Source organism: Lepidochelys kempii, chromosome 1, assembly GCF_965140285.1.
Source record: "Lepidochelys kempii isolate rLepKem1 chromosome 1, rLepKem1.hap1, whole genome shotgun sequence".
Taxonomy (NCBI): Eukaryota; Metazoa; Chordata; order Testudines; family Cheloniidae; genus Lepidochelys; species Lepidochelys kempii.
In genome coordinates, this window is record NC_136380.1 from 274,785,496 (window position 1) to 274,805,880 (window position 20,385).

The window sequence follows — 20,385 nt, forward strand, 5'->3', positions numbered from 1 at the left end:
CATGTTTCTAGAAGCTCTGAAAACTGCATACCAATTCTACAGAGACTAACATATAGCCAGGATGTGAGGAATATGGTGTGTATAGGAGGGTCTCATAAATAAATTAATGTAGGCCATTTCATCTTCTGCATCTTTCTTTCCCATTTGGTATAGTATATCCCATAGAAACGAAAATTTCATTCAATATTAAGGGTGCACAACACGTAGGTGAAGCAATAACATCACTGATGTCAGCAGCAGCAAAATCTGCTGGTGCAATTGAGCCCATTTCCAGTTGTTATACAGATAAGGAACATATGGCTATATAAAGCCTTTTCTCATTACCCTATAGTGGAGCAGAGCTATTGAAATCAAGCTATGTCTATACCAGTGAGATTTTTTTTGCAACAGAAGGTTGACAAATATATGAAGTTTTCTTTCATGCAAACCGTATTCTAAAGTTATATAAAAGAGAGGCCTGATTATGCAAAGTGCTGAGCACCTTCTCTGAGGTGCAGAGCAACCTCAAGTTTTACTGAAGTTCATGACAGTTAAATGCTCAGCATTTTGCATGATCAAACGTTAAAGTGATGCTATATTAATCTAGCAACTTTAATAATTCTTACTTGCTGATATCACTGCAAATCATTGGCCTAGAAACCTGTTCTGCAGCCTCCTCCCTGAAAAACCTGCTTTTTTTCCCCTTTGTACTGAAGCCTGAAGTCCAGTAAATCTTATGCATGAGCTGTAAACTTTGCAGAAAAAAAGTGTTCTGTGGATCTTGTGGCTGAAATCTACACTTGATCTCTGAATAATCTGTGTAGCTTGGAGAAGCAGAAGTGTCCTTATTTTGCCCCTCAGATGGCTGGGTTAAAATATATATTTTTGGCAGGAACTATTTTTCTTTAAGGCATATTAATGGGCTGAGAGTAGTTCATAAATATTCTGTTACAAATTCTCTGTTAAAATTTGTATATATAAAACCAATTTACTTCAGAGGTAAATGGAACCAACTTATTCATTTCTCACTTTTGCTTGTGTATGTGCACTCTCTGATGCTTTATTTGCAAAATTGTAGTAACATTAATATTCTATGTCTATGAAGAATTATTAGTTTTGTTGCGTAAAATAAAAGGCATTATCTTGGGGTCTAGTACTGTTTCTAGAATAATGGTAATTTAATACTTACTAGGCCTGACTCTGTTCTCACACCAGTGAGAATTAGGATGAGTTCATTGAGGATTTAACTGAGACCAGAAAGAGGCCCATTAGATCTATCTATGGCCCAGATCATCAGCTGTTGTAAAGGCTCCATTGAACTCAATGAAACTCCACTGATCTGCACCAGCTGAGCACCTGATCCATTGCATGAGACACCAGCCCTATCAAATTCATTGGGAGTTTAATCATTGATTTCTGTTCGTCAGGATTTGACCCATAGAGTTTAACAATGAAATGTAACCAAGGTTTGCAGGCTAGAAGGATAGAAACTCATCCTTCCCTAACCTGCTGAAAATGACTATTAAAAAGACATGCCTACATTAAAAATATTGAGCTATTTCAGCAGAGGATTTGGACCACTACAGGCAAATAGCCTCTTAGGGTGGGATCCATGAAGGTATTTAAGCACCTAATTCTCAGTTCTGGCTCCACTGCAATCCACAAAACTCCTGCCGAATGCTGTAGGCACCTAACTCGTAAGTTTTTCAGAGCACAGTTTCCCGTGACACCTATGTTTTTCCTCTGAGCATATATACTGCTGTTTCTCGATAGGTTTCCAAATGCCTGTCTCCAATCCAAGCCCCATAATAATCCAATAACCAGAGGAAGACAGGGGTTCAGCCACCTAACACACCTGAAGGACCTGATCCAGAAGGTGGCCTTTTGAGCACACCTGAGAGATTGGGTCCCATACAGAATGGACGAGGAGGTGGTGGTGGTGGTGGCCCAGTGGTTAGAGCACTCACCAGGTTAACTTCAGTACTTGGAAAGATAATGGAGCAAATAATTAAGCAATCAGTTTGCAGAAACCTAGAAGATAATAAGGCGATAAATAACTGTCAGCATGGATTTGTCAAGAACAAATCATTTGAAACCAACCTAAGAGATTTCTTTGATAGGGTAACAAACCTTGTGGATAGGGGGAAGTGGTAGATGTGGTATATCAAGTGCTTTAGTGTGGGTTTTGATACGGTCTTGCATGACCTTCTCATAAACAAACTAGGGAAATACAACCTAGATGGAGCTACTATAAGGTTGGAAAACTTAATTGGTTGGAAAACTGTTCCCAAAGACTATTTATCAGTGGTTCACAGTCAATCTGGAAGAGCATATCAAGTGGGGTCCTGCAGGGATCAATTCTGGGTCCAGTTCTGTTCAGTATCTTCATCAATTATTTAGATAATGGCATAGAGAATACACTTGTGATGTTGCACTCCATATGTTTTATGGAAATATGCTTATGAGTGTGAATATGATGTAACTGGAATATGCTTTATGCAAAAAGGTATTTTGTAAGGTATCATAACAAAGGTTATAGCCTACTGAATATATTCCTCCTATTTGAATGCATGTATCATTCTTGTATCTGAAGCTAGAAATATGAAGTATAACTCTGAGGTCTTATTGTAGTTATGCAAAATGTGGGCCATTAATGGTGATTTAGAATCTTGATGGCTCCCATTGACTAGGACAATTGGTTGTAAATGGTTTATTTACCCACAAGCCTTCCTGTGTACGTGTGGGCCAACCCGGGAAGAATGGAAACTAGGGGTCTTACAGTGACATGTGACCATGTCACATGATACTGGAATCCATCTTAATCCTTGTACTTTTCCATTGATGAGGCAGGGGTGGGAACAAGCACAGACAAAAGATTCCTGCCTTGTGCCAAAGCTATAAAAGGGGGTGGAGCAGGACACAAGGGGATGCCAGTCATGAGAAAACTCCCGCTTACCACCTGAGAAGTCTTCTGGAACTAACAAGGACTTTACCGGGGAAAGGATTGGGCCCAGACTAGGAAGAAGTCTAGTCTGTGAAATAAGCTTATTGGAACATCTCTGAGATATTACCTGTAATCAGTTTCTTAATGTATAGGCTTAGACTTGCATGTTTTTGCTTTACTTCGTTCTGTCTGTTATTACTTGAAACCACTTAAATCCTACTTTTTATACTTAATAAAATCACTTCTGTTTATTAATAATCCCAGAGTAAGCGATTAATACCTGGGGGGAGCAAACAGCTGTGAGTATCTCTCTATCAGTGTTATAGAGGGCAGACAATCTACGAATTTACCCTGTATAAGCTTTATTCAGAGTAAAATGGATTTATTTGGGGTTTGGATCTCATTGGGAACTGGGTGTCTGGGTGCTGGAGACAGGTAACCTGCTGAGCTGTTTTCAGTTATGTATGCATGGACAAGACCTGGGTCTGTGTTTTATCAGGCTAGCGTGTCTGGCTCAACAAGACAGGGTTCTGGAAGTCCCAAGCTGGCAGGAATAACTGGCTCAGAGGTAATCTCGGCACATCAGGTGACAGTCCCAAGGGGATCTCTGTGGCTGAACTCGTCACAACACTTACCGAGTTTGTGGACAATACAAAGCCGGGAGGGGTTGCAAGTGCTTTGGAGGATAGGACTGAAATTCAAAATGATCTGGACAAACTGGAGAAATGGTCTGAAGTAAATAGGATGAAATTCAATAAGGACAAATGCAAAGTACTCCACTTAGGAAGGAACAGTTAGTTGCGCACATACAAATGGGAAATGACTGCCTAGAAAGGAGTACTGTGGAAAGAGATCTGGGTGTCATAGTGGATCACAAGCTAAATATGAGTCAACAGTGTGACACTGTTGCAAAAAAAGCAAACCTCATTCTGTGATGTATTAGCAGGAGTGTTGGAAGCAAGACATGAGAAGTAATTCTTCCACTCTACTCTGCGCTGATTAGGCCTCAACTGTGTCCAGTTGTGTATTGTGAGTATTGTGCCCAGTTCTGGGCTCCACATTTCAGGAAAGATGTGGACAAATTGGAGAAAGTCCAGGGAAGAGCAACAAAAAAGATTAATATGTCTAGAAAACATGACCTGTGTGGGAATATTATAAAAATTGAGTTTGTTTAGTCTGGAGAAGAGAAGACTGAAAGGGGACATAACAGTTTTCAAGTACATAAAAGTTTGTTACAAGGAGAAGGGAGAAAAATATTGTCCTTAACATCTGAGGATAGGACAAGAAGCAATGGGCAGTTTAGGTTAGACATTAGGGAAAACTTCCTGTCAGGGTGGTTAAGCACTGGAATAAATTTCCTATGGAGGTTGTGGAATCTCCATCATTGGAGATTTTTAAGACCAGGTTAGACAAACACTGTCAGGCGTGGTCTAGATAATACTTAGTCCTGCCATGAGCGCAGGCGACTGGACTAGATGACCTCTTGAGGTCCCTTCCAGCCCTATGATTCCATGATATGGGAGACCCAGGTTTAGTTCCCCTCACTCTGCCAGAAGAGGAGAAAAGATTTGAACAGGGATCTCCCATCTCTCAGAAGAGTTCTTTAACCTCTGAGTTATGGGCTATTCTGAAGCATTTGATTTTGGCTGCCAGATTTTAGATGGACAGCTGGTCTGATCCAATCTAGCAATTTCAGTATCACTGGATTTGAAAAATAAAATAAAATGCTTTTCAATTGGGTGCTCCCTTTTTCTTGGCAATCACCCAGTTCCTTTGTCAAGATGAAATATTCTACTCACTTGTCAGCTTGGTAGTTTATGCTCTCCAGAACTAGATCATTGCCTTGAAAAACAGAGAGCAAGTCCTATTATCCCTTAAACATATTATTGTGGGGGGAGGGAGATTTTTATAGGACACTAAAAACATCAACTCTTGTGATTTGTTAAAAATATGTCACCACAGAGATTTATCTGGGAGGGGGGAGGAGCTCAGGTTCAGCTTTTTGCATGGATTGCCTCTCATTCAGTAAAACATCATTTAAAGTTCAAAGCAGAGATAAATCAGCATGCTATGATCTGTAGACATCCTTCTCCTTCAAACTATATTATGCTGTGTTACTTTGGCAGCAGAACACCCATTGAAGTGTACTGAATGGTGGCACATTATTCACACTGTTTAGATATTGGTAAGAAATACCTGACATTCTGGATTTTTTTAAAAATATGAATGTATATAGCACATACCATTAATTCTATCCAGTGATCACAGCATGGCTAGCTACTTACATAATATATTAATTTAATAATGATATTGTGGTTCAGGGCTGTGTAAATGAAATATTTATTTTAATGCATTTTGCAAGCCTCTGCATAGGATACAGAACTACAACTAGGTAAAACTAAGCCCAAACCATAAAACTGGATCTGCTGTGTCCTCTAAACTTCAGAGATGTTCAGGTTCAGATCTAAATGGGCATCTCCACTTTGCAACTCTGTCCTATTATACACATATATAGGTAATTGATTTCACTTTGGTAATAAGAATAAACTCAGTGGCAAATGCCACCACCCCTACAATGATACCCTCCCTCTCCATCCTGTAGTGGACTGACATTTGAAACTTCTGAGTTTACTGTCAAATACACTCTTGTCCCTTTGGGTCCCTGGGTCCAGATTCAAATCAATGGGAGTTAGGGTCTTAAATATCTTTGTGGCTCGGGGCCTTGGTCCTGCAAACTTTCATAGCCAAACTGACAATTAGTCCTAAGAAAGACCTCTGTTGCTTTGTGAGTTCATAAGGCAAAAAAAAGTGTGCTGTATTTGCTATTTAATATCTCCTTGGTGGGTTTTTTAAAATTTTATTTCTGGGAACGGCACATTTTATAAATTAAGTGACTGGGGAAATTTATTAATCCTTTGTTCATTTTCTTTCTCTTGCAAAAAGTCCACTCCTCGAGACCAAAGCTTTCTGGCTGATCAGAAGCTGTGACATAATCCCCACAGTACTGAATGAGTGAGGTTTCCATTCATTCCACTGATAGATTGATCAGAGAAAGGTATGTGCCTTATTAGCTGAGCAGAATGGTTTACTTAATGGACTTAATTTTATGTCCATTAAAAGAAAAGTGATTTTAAATCTGTGTACAAATGGGCAAACAGGACTATATCCAATAAGAACAGTCCTGAGCCTTCATCTCAAACTGAATCTGAACACAAAGTTTCTGGAGGCATGAAAAAGAATTTGACATATTTGCACTTCCAGGTTTGGGTCAGAACCAAATTTGGAAGTACTGAAATGCCAGAGAAGTATTGCTATTTATTTGTATTGTAGTAGCACCTTAGGGTCCAAACTCTTGAGCAGGGCCACATTGTGCTAGGTGCTATACAATCACCTAACAAAAAGACAGTTCCTGGCCCAGAAAGCTCTTGGTCTAAGAATCTGTTTTCATGGTGTTTCTGGCCCAGAGTAAACTTAAGAAGATATGATCAAAGTAAATTTCCAGGCAGATGTATACTTTGTATGAGTTTTGGTAAATTCAGATTAACTTTGCACAAATGTGCAACTCTTTGGATCCTTAATGACATCATGATTCTAATTTTTCAGGTTCACTCATTGCGAGTCATTATGACAGCTGTTTATTGGGGAAGCAGTATAACTCAGTGACAAGGGCATGGAATTAGGAGATCTGAGTTCTTTTCCTAGCTCAGCTGCAGACTGCTGGCGGGCAGTGACCAAGTCAGTGCCTTAGTTTCTCCATCTAAAAAAGGTGGAAAATGACAGTGACCTCTTTGTAAAATTCTTCGAGATCTTCTGTCAAGGTTCCTTCCCCACTCTGAACTCTAGGGTACAGATGTGGGGACCTGCATGAAAAACCCCCTAAGCTTATTTTTACCAGCTTAGGTTAAAACTTCCCCAAGATACAGACTATTTTACCTTTTGCCCTTGGACTTTATTGCTGCCATCACCAAGCGTCTAACAAATATATAACAGGGAAAGAGCCCTCTTGGAAATGTCTTTCCCCTCAAAATCCTCCCAAACCCTACACCCCCTTTTCCTGGGGAAGGCTTGATAAAAATCCTCACCAATTTGCATAGGTGGACACAGACCCAAGCCCTTGGATCTTAAGAACAATGAAAAAGCAATCAGATTCTTAAAAGAAGAATTTTAATTGAAGAAAAAGTAAAAGAATCACCTCCGTAGAATCAGGATGGTAAATACCTTACAGGATAATCAGATTCAAAACATAGAGAATCCTTCTAGGCAAAACCTTAAGTTACAAAAAGACACAAAACAGGAATATACATTCCATTCAGCACAGCTTATTTTATCAGCCATTTAAACAAAACAGAATCTAACGCATATCTAGCTAGATTACTTACTAAGTTCTAAGACTCCATTCCTTTTCTGTTCCCCGCAAAATCAACACACAGACAGAGAGAACCTTTGTTTCTCCCCCACTCCAGCTTTGAAAGTGTCTTGTCTCCACATTGGTCATTGTGGTCAGGTGCCAGCGAGGTTATCCTAGCTTCTTAACCCTTTACAGGTGAAAGAGTTTTTCCTCTGGCCAGGAGGGATTTTAAAGGTGTTTACCCTTCCCTTTATATTTATGACATCTTCTGACAAAAAGTGCTATATAATGTATTACTATAATTACATCACAGTGACCACCTTAAATAATTTGCTTATCTCCCCTATTATATTCACCTTTTCTTTAAAATACCAGAAGGCATTCTTTCAGGGTACAAACGGCATGCTGCATTGAGAGAATAATTAAGAGTAAGCCTGTGAAAGGAGCTAAATGAGATTTGATTGTTTTGCAAAAATGGGCCCTCGGGGATTATTTTGCTAGGCTATACCCTGTAGTGAGACAATTATATAACTGGAGCTTCTAAATAGAAGTCCATTAACTATCATAGCAGCGATGTAATAATATGGAAAAATACTGAGAGCAAGGTGTGTATTTTGAAAGGAAAATGTAAATGTAGGCAATATTTGTTTTCATGTAATGTAAGACAAGGGGAATATGTTCAATAGTATGGCAGTTGAAATTATGTAAAGTGCTCCTTTTAACAGCTGTTTTAAATGGGAAGAGCCTTCTGAATGAAGGACCTGGGTCAGGTCTGGGACTTCCTTCCTTCCTTCTCCACACCCCTTTGGTCTTCTAGGGCCCATGTTTGTTGACTGTCAGGGCATGCTGCAAAGACTGTCAGTTCTTCCAGGCTATCTCATGGCATGTGGGTTGAAAAAGATATGAGTGAGTAGAGGGGAGGATATTTTTTGCAGGGTAGAATTTTTTTAAAATATAGAAATGGATCTGTTTGGATTTTTGTAAATGGTTTTATAAAATTCAAATTAATCCAGAGTTTTAGATTCAGTATGTGCTTGATAAATTCCAATAAATTACAGAAATTATTGCAGTGGAGCTCATGTACAGATCTCAGTTCAGTGCACTTTCAAATGTTCACATAATAGAATGTGTTATAGATTACTATCAGAAGTAATGGGAGGGTTCTAACCATAACCACAGGCTACTGCCCTCCTGGCTCAAGTCCGACTGTAGAAGAAGGAAAATGAGGAGATGCACTAGGGCCAATACTGCACAATTGAAGTCACAGGAAGTTTTGTTATTGACTTCACTGAGACGGGGATAGGGTCCACCCTGGGCATAATGTTGCATTTTGAAAAAGAGTTAGGGTCTACTAATGTGAGCAAAGAAAGTCTGAATTGTAGTAGAAATTGCTATCCCCTACTCCATATCCTGGACATAATAATCACCCACATACTCAAGCAATTTGGTGGTTTCAGATGGTCTGTATGACAAGTAAAAATGATCATTCCCTCTGCATGTGGTGCATTTTTCATTAGAAACTATCTATGTATCTCGAAACAGTGAAATTGACTATAGACAAAGCGTTGTCAAATGCCACTAAGTCTGTGCGCGTGTGTGTGTAATACAATATTCTAATGTCTTTAGTGTAAGTGTTTTTAGGTGTTACTTGTAAGTTAAAAATAGTAAGTTAAAATATCACACTTCTGCTAGATTTTTTTAAAATTCCAAAATATCCCTTTCATATTCTAATTGAAAATATAGGCGAGGACAGCTGCCATCTTTTAGTTAAAAAAAAAAAGCTTACTAAAGGACTTGTTACTGACATACAGCTGATGTTTTCTTTTAGTTAGGGGAGAGTCCATTTAAATTCTAATCATAGGACCTGATTCTGCAAACACCTCTGCATGTGTTTCATTTGAAGCATGTGACAAGTGAAACAAATTGGAAACTAATGGTATGTCTACTTTGGGGATTTAATCTGAAGTTTTTGATGAGCATCAGGTAAGTCACAGTATGTAAGTCACAGCAATAGCCTGCACATGGAATGCCTGTTCCATTTTCAGTTCACACCATGGGAACTCCCAGTGGTGGTTTGCTGCAAATTAATGACATAGTCTTCTTGGTGAGTTTCCCATGGTCCTTTGCTTCATTGCTGAGAAGCATGGCTCCTGGGATTGTTTATACTGTGAATTGTGGGAAGCCAGATGGCTTCAATTAAAAAAAAATCCATGTTTCCACTGTCTCCACCTCAACTTCCTTTCTGGTTTGGCCTGTGCTATTTTTGAATTGCTGCCTGCTTGCATGGACCTGACAGTACTCTGTGCCACTAAGGCAACAACAGCATATACAGAGCCTGCTTGAACGGTATTACAGCAGTCAAAGCCAGAAAAAATTGGCATTGAGCTTTGCCCGTTGCGCTATCAAGCAGACGATGAAGGAACAGGAGAATATACTCGGCAGGAGCAGCAGCTCCTCAGGCAGCAGGAGAACACTCTGAAGCGGTGGCAGCAGGCCAAGGAGAAAGAGGATGATCCCAAGCTGTTGGAACTAAAGGACTGGTTTCAGCTACACAGCATTTAGTGATATGTCTTGGCCTGGGAATCCAGCATGGATTGGTGGGAAAATATAGTTCTGTAGACCTGAGATGACCAGCAGTGGTGAGAGAACTTCAGGAAGGGAAGGGCTACTTTTTTCAATATCTGTGCAGTATTGTCTCCAGAGCGGCAACAACAGCATACTAATACGCAGTATCCCATCCTCGTGGAGAAGCGGGTTGCCATTGCCACCTGGAACTGGTTCCATGCAGAGTGTTACTGATCTGTAGCCAACCAGTTTGGTGTGGGGAGATCAACTGTTGGGGTCATTTCCATGCAGATCTGCTACGCTATTGATAAGGTACTGCTTAACAAGGATCACAAAACTAACTAATGCTCAGGAGATTACTGATGGCTTTGCACACATGGAGTTTCCAAACTATATTGGGGCAATTGATGGAGTCCATGTGCTTATCATTTGCATGTCCTGGCCAGGGTGCAGAATTTATAAACAGAAAGGGGGAGGGTATATCTCCATAGTGCACCAAGGACTGCTTGACCACCGTGGAAGGTTCACAGACATAAATGCAGTGATCTGGAAGGGTCCACGATGGAAGGGTCTTTTGGAACTCTATTCTATCTAAATTAATGGAGGAAGGACTCATTGGCCCCAGGACCACTGTGGACATAAATGGTGTGGAGATTGGTCCATGAAGCCATACACAGGCCACTTGGACAGAAGGAAGGGAAATTTTAACTAGCACCTGAGTAGTTGCAACATGGTGGTAGAGCGTGCATGTGATCATTTCATGGTGCTGTTTATGAAATAGGTTGAAAACAACAGATCATTTTATGTTGTTGTTTATGCAATAGGGTGGAACCAGCAGGAAATATTTTTTTTAGCCATTATAACTTCATGTTGTGCTCAGCTGAACATTTGTGAGAACAAGGGAGAAAGCCGTAATGATGGGTGGGAGGCTGAGGCGCTGAGTCTTACTCAGCGGTTTGAGTAGCCAGCAAGGTGTCCCACAGAAAATGCTCATGCTTGGGGGGATGTTGTCAAAGATGCGTGTTAGTTGTATATTGAGCTTCATGCCTGAACACGTGCTGCTGTTAGCCCATGGAAGGAGTGTGGCAGGGAGAGTCCAGCTCTGAAAGCAGCAGCAGCTGTGGAGCTTCCTGCAGCTGTGGGAAATTCATGGAGGTGGAGGAGGGTCTGATCTCCCCCATGCTGCTAGGAGCGCCACAGCTGGGGGCTTTGAGATGCTAGTCCAGGTCAGGCTGGGGAGGGACAGAACTTACTCTTCCCCTGCACGGCCGCTCTCGGGGACGACATAGGTGTCGACTCCATGGGTGCTTCAGGGCTGAAACACCCATGGGAAAAAATGGTGGGTGCTTAGCACCCATGGGCAGCCCCCCATCAATGCCTCTCCCTCCCCGCAGCGCTTCCCACCCACCTGCAGCCCCACGGAGGAGCGCTTCCCCCTCCCTCCCAGCGCCTCTCGCCTGCCACAGATCAGCTGTTTCGGTGTGAGGAAGCGCTGGGGGAATGGGGGAGGAGCAAGGGGCTGGAGGAGGAGCGAGGATGCAGCACGCTTGGGGGAGGGGGTGGAACTGGGCGGGAAGAGGCGTGGCAGGGGTGAGAAGAGGTGGGGCGGAGCGGGATGGGAAGAAGCAGGGCTTGGGTGGGGCATCGGGGGAAGGAATGGAGTGGGGGTGGGGCTTGGGCAGAGCTGGGAGGAGCACCCCCTGGCAGATTAGAAACTCGGTGCCTATGGGGGAGGATCAGACCCACCTCCAGGTACCACACCCAGCTGGGGGAAGCTCCCTGGCTGCTGCCTTCAGAGCCCAGCTCTAAAGACAGTGCAGAAGTGAGGGTGGCAATTCCGTGACCAACCTACAACAGCTTTGTGGCCCCCCACAACCTCCTTTTGAGTTGGGACCCCCAAGGTTACAACACCATGAAATTTCAGATGTAAACATTTGAAAATGTGAAATTCACCAATTTTAAAATCCTCTGGCTGTGAAATTGATCAAAATGGACTGTGAATTTGGTAGGGCCCTACTTATTGTTCATATTCCAGACTGGGCATGGTTGCATTTTTTTTTGTTATGTATATATGAATTTAACTACCTGAGACTCTTCCCAGTCTTGGGGAAATCTCAGAGACAGTAAGTGGTCGGTGTGTGAGGAGGGAGCGGGGTGCATTGGGATTTCTGTCTGCTGTATATGCTGTTAGGAAGATTGGAGTGGGGTGAGGTGTGTTGGAATTACATTCACAATTTGGTTTTGCAGTTTTGTTTGCACACTGGAGGTGCTTGTATGGCACTGGACAGTGTCAGCTGACCAAGTCAAGGGCAGTCTACCCTAGTGATCGAAGTGGGTGACAGTAGTCCAGTGCCAAGCCAACAGTCAAATTGGAAGGCAGGAACTGGATGCCAGAGCCAAGGTTCAAGCTGGTGTCTGTGGTCAGGAGCCAGAGCCAAAGGTCAAACCAGAGGGCAGGAACTGGAGCGAGCAGGATAGCAGGAAAGGAGGGGCTCAAGGCACGGGCAGGACAGAGGCAAGGCTGGGTGCAAGGCAGGAGTGTCAGGAATGAAGTGACGCAGGAGCCAGCACAGTGGTGGGCGAGAGCATTGAGAAGCCAGTGAGCTGTTGCTGCTGCTGGCTTAAGAGCCAGCCTGCTGGCCCTTCCAGTCAGTCAGGTGGTGTGGCTAATCAGGCAGCCTGCTGCAGGCCAGCTGCACGGATGTGGCTGCCTGGAGACAAGCTCTGCTGCAAGCCCTGATTCCTGGCTGAGAGGCATAGGTGCTAGAACTAGGGGTGCTGGAGGTGGCTTGAATTGGTTTCCATCATTCAGGATTTACAATTTGGTTCAATGGCTCTCAGCACCCCCACTATAAAAATTGTTCCAGCACCCCTGCATAGAGGTTATAGGGGCGGGGGGATGACAAACTTGATAGTAATCCACTCTACATCCCCTTCAGGCTGTCCTCACTCTTGCCATTACACTGAGGACGTGATCGTTCTCCTCTATTCGACATTGATGAGGCCTCATCTGGAGTACTGTGTCCAGTTTTGGGCCCCACACTACAAGAAGGATGTGGATAAATTGGAGAGAGTCCAGCGAAGGTCAACAAAAATGATTAGGGGTCTAGAACACATGACTTATGAGGAGAGGCTGAGGGAGCTGGGATTGTTTAGCCTGCAGAAGAGAAGAATGAGGGGGGATTTGATAGCTGCTTTCAACTACCTGAAAGGGGGTTCCAAAGAGGACGGCTTTAGACTGTTCTCAATGGTAGCAGATGACAGAACGAGGAGTAATGGTCTCAAGTTGCAGTGGGGGAGGTTTAGATTGGATATTAGGAAAAACTTTTTCACTATGAGGGTGGTGAAACACTGGAATGCGTTACCTAGGGAGGTGGTAGAATCTCCTTCCTTAGAGGTTTTTAAGGTCAGGCTTGACAAAGCCCTGGCTGGGATGATTTAACTGGGAATTGGTCCTGCTTCGAGCAGGGGGTTGGACTAGATGACCTTCTGGGGTCCCTTCCAACCCTGATATTCTATGATTCTATGATTCTATGAGGCAGACAACTAGGAGCCAGAGAATGATCTTATTCAAAAAGGCAAAAGGCAGACCAGCGAGATATTCTGTGAAGTTATTCACCAGGATGGTCCCCCCAGAAGTGCTGAAGGAGTGGAAGCAGCTTACAAGCTATACCAGGGGCAGGTGTGTGTGGCTATTCCCTATATTATGAAAAGCAAAAATTGAGCAATTTCTCAATCTTAAACTCTACTATAGCCTCCCTGCAGATATGAAGAAAGTGCACAGGAAAATAGGTAGGGTCCTCCAATGAGTGTCAGTTAGAATGTGTGTTATGAGGTGTTACAGGGTCCACTCATCACAGCGGTGTCTCCTGCTGTCATTCATGGGGATTAGTTCTGCCAGTCAGTGCACCCTCTCCTGATGGTGCCTATCTGGTCATCTTCACTGCCTGCAGACTTGCGTCAGACTAAATACCACAGCATTCTCTTCATGACTCGACCCTCTGGCCATGTCATGATCTGTGTTTCCCCCTTCTGGGGTTAGGTATTACTGTGCACCAGTCATGCCACTTCCCCAGTGGTGAATGGGAGGGACCTGAGCCCACCAATTACTCCAGGTCCCAGCCCAGGGACCCTGTGGATCGCAGCCTGCTGCTGTGCCTCTTTAACTTCTGTTCCTGCTGCTTTAATTCCCTGGGCCACTTCCCTGTGGCCCCAGTACCTTCTTTGCCCTCTTCTCAGGGCATTCAGCCAGCTAGTCCCAGCAGCCAGCTAGGAGCTCCCTCTTGCTCCCCGGGTCCCTGTTAGCAGCTGCTCTGCCCAAGGTACTTCCCTTCCCACAGCCCACTAGGAACACAGTCCTCAGACCCTGAGCTCCCAGCAGCCACTGACTCTTCTCTGCCCTGCAGCTCCCTTTTATGTGAGCCCACTGGGCCCTGATTGGCTGTTCCATGCAGCATCCCTCCAATTGGCTGCTTCCTGCACAGTCTCCCTAGGTTGCTTGTAGGAGTCACATCCATTGTTCCTTTCTGGGACAGGGTGTGGCAGGTCCATGATGCCTTGATTAACCCCTGCAGGGTGAGTGTGGGGTAGAAACCCAATCACACAAGGCATTTGTACCTCAGCTGATAGCTGTATTGTTTGTATTGTGCCATTACTGGTCAAACAATATACATTTAAATCTCATGTAAACTGTGAACGCTCACCAAACTTATTTTCCTGTAACCATTGTCACAACTGTTGAATTTTGCACAAGTGAATTTTTTCTTTGTTCATCTTTGCCACGGGGCAGGGGGCAGTGTAGAGGTTGGTGGCTGCCATTTGAGACAGCAGAAGGAGGGAGGTTTTGCTGGTCAGAATTGATGAGGGAAAGGGAAAGGAAAATAGGCAGATGAGCAACTGCCTTTCATGCTGTGATCCTGAAAAGAGTCAACAGTTGTGACTTTAGCATGTCACAGAGACCTATTGCCTGGGTGGAGCAGCTCCTATTTGGAAACATGTACAGGGGTGGGGTGTATGTGGGGGTGTGTGTCTAAACAGACAGCATGGGCCAAGGGATGGAGGGGAGCAGAGACTGGATACTCTGAAGGGCTACTAGCTCACATCTGCCTACAATGATAGTGGCTATGGGGTACCAAGAATGGCAGTATGGCACAATAACAATACATTTCAAAGATAAATGCTTTCATTCCAGAGCTCCTTGCAGGGGATCTGCTTCTTCAGCCCCAGTCTGGGTTCCTGGTTGGGACCTGGACTCAGGAAATGCATGGCAGGATTTGTGGTCCATTACAGCAGGACAGAATGGGGGCTGTCAGGGTCTTGAGTCCCCAAAAGATCCTGGAGTTCAGGGGACGGCTCCTCTGCGGCATCTTCCTGCTCATTCTCCAATGGGTCTGGCCAGTTGTCCTTGGTGGTGGGGAGAGCACAGGCAGCAGATTCCGCCTGGTGTCTGGGACAAGCTGTATTATAATTTTCCAGGTCATCAAAAAATGGACAGGGCACATGGCCCCTGCTGAATGGTCACCTATTGTCCACTGATTCAATGTACTTTTTTCCTGAGCTACTAGATCTTTATCTAGCACCTCTCAGCATCCTGGTCATGGCTCCATGCAGACATCTGCTGTGCAGTGTCCACAAAAAGGAATATATTCCAGTGGCTGACCACAAGCAATTCCTGAATTGACACTTCTCCCCAGATGATGATGAGATCCAAGGTCTCAGTATGGCTAAAAACATCTGGGTAAGGCTAGCTGTGGGGCTTCTGGAGTGGTATCATGGTTACATCACAAAAATCCAGGAGCAAATGGACAAAACCTGATTCTGTGCCAGCTTTCAAAGGGGGCAGAGTTGGCCTGGGGATGTGACAAAAGGAAAGTGGAAGTCACACAGGTGAATGGACAGGTCTTAATGGCTGATTGCAAAGCACTGTAGGATAGCCATTGGACCCATGCAAAAAGTGGTGCACAGCAATTGCGTCCACATGAACAACAGACCAAACTAATTCAAGTCTACATACATCACAATTATAGCACAAGTAACAATTCAAAGCAAACACTTTGTAAGCAGACTCCAGGGTTTGTAATAAATGCGGAGTTAGGATGCAGTGATGGATTGCATTGTTTGTATGCAAGTGTTTTCAAACCAGATTATTTCAATTTGATCTGGTTTAAACCCCCAAAACGAAAAGTAGAGAGATGCTTTTAGATTTGTCTGGAGTCTCTGAAGTATGAAAATAACTGAATAAGCTGCTTACCTTTAACTTGAAATACAATAAAAACTTTTATGCCCATATATCACTATGTATTTGTGTATAAGTGAGGACTTGTATGGTATGACTAACCTGATGATAATATACAGAGAAATTTTGAAGTCAATCAGTGGCACCACTCATGCTTAAATTTATACAGATATTTAAGTACCTTCCTGAACTGCGTTCTTCATAAAGATTCAGTTATAAAAAATGTACTTCTGCATACTCTAAAAAAATTCTCACTGTGGAATACCATTACTTTTCATTTCTTAAATATGTGTAAAATTACTATTATTAAAGTTAAACAATGCTGCCATTATCTTGTATCAAGAAGGTTATGTATCAAAATATTTCCTTTAAAAGCTGGAGAGCTTCAACAATACATATCAGATTTGAAAACTCTCTCAGTGATTCAACCATCTTAGATTATTTATTGTGCATACTGATTTTGCTGCTGTTTCAGAAAATAATCATGTCTTTGTGCTCCCAATATATCATAGTCACATTTTTCATAACTTTAAAGACAAGTAACAGCCAGTGCTGCTTTTCCTCCCATTCCAGCCCCAAAACACTTAGCTTTCTCTTCCCATTATATTCTTATAGGCATAGGGAACTGTACACAGTGAAATTGTCTTTCTAACTCTCTGGACTGAATTATATTACCCTATAAGCAAAAATATTGGATAAAATAGGTTTTGCTTAGTTATACAGTTCTGTAGTACTACTTTTTGTATATTTTAAAGGATTTATATTATTTGTAAGCACTTTTGATGATTATTTGTGTATCAGCAGATGGATAGTGATTTACGTAATTCAAATTCAGTTTTCCCAGGACAATAAAAAAGAAAGTAGGATTAGGTAAAATATTGAAAAAATGATGCTGACTTCTGTAGAGGGCTCAGTACATTAATGAGCCATTGAAGATTCAATGTGAAGGAACCTATATTGTCTTTTCCTGCAGGAGTTCCAATTTGGAAAAAAAATGTGATTTTGCTCTTTTGCTACAGCTAAATAGGACAGTTTTAACTTAGTATCGCACCCTATAGCTTTGGACTCTTCATGTATTATTTCTGCATAAGATAAGCTATTATTTTATTAATTCTGCCATTTATATGTTGGTAAGTAAAATATTCTGATGTGTTTTTTATGTGCAGAAAGACATTCACTTATTTTCCCCTATGATTTTATTCTTTATTTAAAAAAAAATAGCAGCAGGATGGAAAAATTCTTTGAATATGAGTCCAGACCATCAGTGTGTGTTTATTTACACAATGTGTGTGTGTGTGAGAGAGAGAGAGACAGAGAGAGAGAGTATATTTTTTAATATTTTGGATAATCTATCCCATACAGTCAAATTGAAAATGATTCACAATATACCATATATACTTGTTCACAAGCCAAATTTTTTTAATAAAAAAGGGAAGCATCAGAGAAGGGGGTCAGCTTATGAACAGGTATAGAGAGGGAGAGGTGAGACACAGCCCCTCCCCCCAACAGAGGGAGGAAGGAGAGGCAGCACAGCCAGCAGAGCCAGAAGGAAAGAGGCAGGGCCAGAGTCTCTCTGCTTCTGGGCACGCTGTTCTCCCCCCAGCCTCCGAAGCAGCTACAGCTCTGGGGCTGGCAGGCTGCAGCTGTGCCACTCGGCCCTGCCCACCAGAGCAGGTTGCGGCCGTGCCACCCGACCCAGTCTGCTGGAACATGCTGCGGCCACGCCGCCTGGTCTGGCCTGCCGGAGCAGGCTCTTGGAGCAGCTCCAGCCAGGCCACAGATGTCCTCCCCTGGCCCTCCCCAGATAAGGTGGGAATTACAGGGTCATCTTATGAATTATAGGGTCTGCTTATGAATGGGTCATAAAAATTTTCCATGTTTACTTATCCATTTTGGGGGGGTTGGCTTATAAACAAACCACCTTATGATCGAGTATATACAGTATGTCAGTGTCATAAATAAAATAGAAGCTTGCTGGACGTGAACAAACCACAGCATACTTGACAGATATTATTAAAGCATGTACGTGCTAGCCTTACCTAAATGCATGGGGGAGCATATTAAGGCCATCAAGAGAGCAACAAATAATTAGGCACAGGCTTTAAATCACTGCCCAAGTTGGGGGTAAGGACAGGCTACCACACGATGGAAAATGCAGTGTACAGTGATGTCATGTGTACCTCTTTAATCTCTCACATACCTGTATTACTAAATTGGCATATTGCACTGCCATAGAAAAACATATTTAGGGTGTGTATGTACACATGCATGTGCACAAGGAGTCTTTCTGCACATGTGCCTTCCATGTAATGATCAAACTCTGCAGTCTCTGTGCTCTTTTGAGCAACTGCTGGGGATAGGCTGTTAGTAGGTGAGACCATAGTCCTGCCTCTCTTGCACTGGTCATGGAGCTGGCTGGCCACCCATACTTGTCTGTGCCTAAAGGTAATAACATAACCAAAAATGTGTAGCTGAAACATCCAGAATGTGTAGCAAAGAGCCACAATTCATAGCACTCACTTTTTACTGTGAATACCTACAACTGTATGTTTGTATCACTGAAAGTAATATCCATTGTGTGAATTCCTAGCTGCATTAAATATGTAATGCCTTACTTTTTGGCTTCCTCTAGTTATTTTTTGTTTTCAAAGGAGTTAAGGAAAGAATGTTATATATTTCTATTTCATCAAATACTGGTAGTTAGTACAGAACTGTAATACTAAATGTTATTTCCCCACAATTTGTTGTTTTTTATCTCTCTGTAGTTCTTCTATCATAATGCAGTCACCGCCACAGGACTGGATGGGCAGCAAATGAAGAGCATGACAATCAGGGTAAGAAGCTGTGACATTATCTGATTAAGATATGACCATGCAAAAGCTTTGTTGCTACCACTGTTATATAATTACAACCAATTTTATACAAAGTGTGGCGCATCACCAGAAAAGGTTAAACAACTGGCAGGCTAATTGACCCAAATTCAACCCTTAGAGACATTTTGGTAGATAATGTTTGTGGTTTTGTGTGTTTACATATATATTGTTAAAAGTTAACAATGTAATCAAACAGTCCCTGTCTATGCTGTATTCTGTTAATTCAGAGATCAAAAGGACATCTTAACATTTAAATGAACTGTAAACACAGGATATCACTGTAGTCCTGTCTCTTTGAAATGTATAACAAATCACCTGAGAATGGTGGGAAACAGTCACTTGCCTTATGTTAATCTGTGCAGCTAATTACCGGTGATGCTTAGGAAACAGGTCCACTTCAAAGTCCCCATAATTGTGGGAAGCATGCCAGAGCTGGAGGGACATGCTGGTTGCTCCTGGGGAGCCACATGGAGCCAGGTAGGGAGCCTGCCAGCCCCATGCTAACCAGACGTTTAATAGCCCAGTAAGCAGTGCTGATTGGAGCCGCCACGGTCCCTTTTTGACTGGGCGTTCCGGTCAGAAAATGGACACCTGGCAACCCTATCGGTCAGGGTTACAAAAGGCTATTGCTGTTACATGCTAGGATTCAGTCTCTGGTGAGTTAAAAACCAAGTTCATTCATATATGTTTATCACTCTACTGGACATCTGTATAGACAAGATTCTGATCTTGTAAACCCATATGCATCTGAGCCCTGGTCTACACTAGGACTTTAGGTCGAATTTAGCAGCGTTAAATCGATGTAAACCTGCACCCGTCCACACGATGAAGCCCTTTATTTCGACTTAAAGGGCTCTTAAAATCAATTTCCTTACTCCACCCCGACAAGTGGATTAGCGCTTAAATCGACCTTGCCGGCTCGAATTTGGGGTACTGTGGACACAATTCGATGGTATTGGCCTCCGGGAGCTATCCCAGAGTCCTCCATTGTGACCGCTCTGGACAGCACTCTCAACTCAGATGCACTGGCCAGGTAGACAGGAAAAGAACTGCGAACTTTTGAATCTCATTTCCTGTTTGGCCAGCGTGGCAAGCTGCAGGTGATCATGCAGAGCTCATCAGCACAGGTGACCATGATGGAGTCCCAGAATCGCAAAAGAGCTCCAGGATGGACCGAACGGGAGGTACGGGATCTGATTGCTGTTTGGGGAGAGGAATCCGTGCTATCAGAACTCCTTTCCAGTTTTTGAAATGCCAAAACCTTTGTCAAAATCTCCCAGGGCATGAAGGACAGAGGCCATAACAGGGACCCGAAGCAGTGCCGCATGAAACTGAAGGAGCTGAGGCAAACCTACCAGAAAACCAGAGAGGCGAACGGCCACTCCGGGTCAGAGCCCCAAACATGCCACTTCTATGATGAGCTGCATGCCATTTTAGGGGG

The 20,385-nt window shown here is 43.0% G+C and overlaps 1 long non-coding RNA gene across 1 annotated transcript in view; it reads left to right on the top strand.

Moving 5' to 3' along the window:
• Positions 1-18,909, top strand: part of LOC140906683 (uncharacterized) — a 133,231-nt gene extending 114,322 nt beyond the window's left edge. The window contains exon 5 of the long non-coding RNA XR_012157204.2: positions 18,837-18,909. This is a non-coding gene — a long non-coding RNA (uncharacterized LOC140906683). The remainder of the gene's footprint in view (positions 1-18,836) is intronic.
• The last annotated feature ends 1,476 nt before the right edge of the window (positions 18,910-20,385 follow it).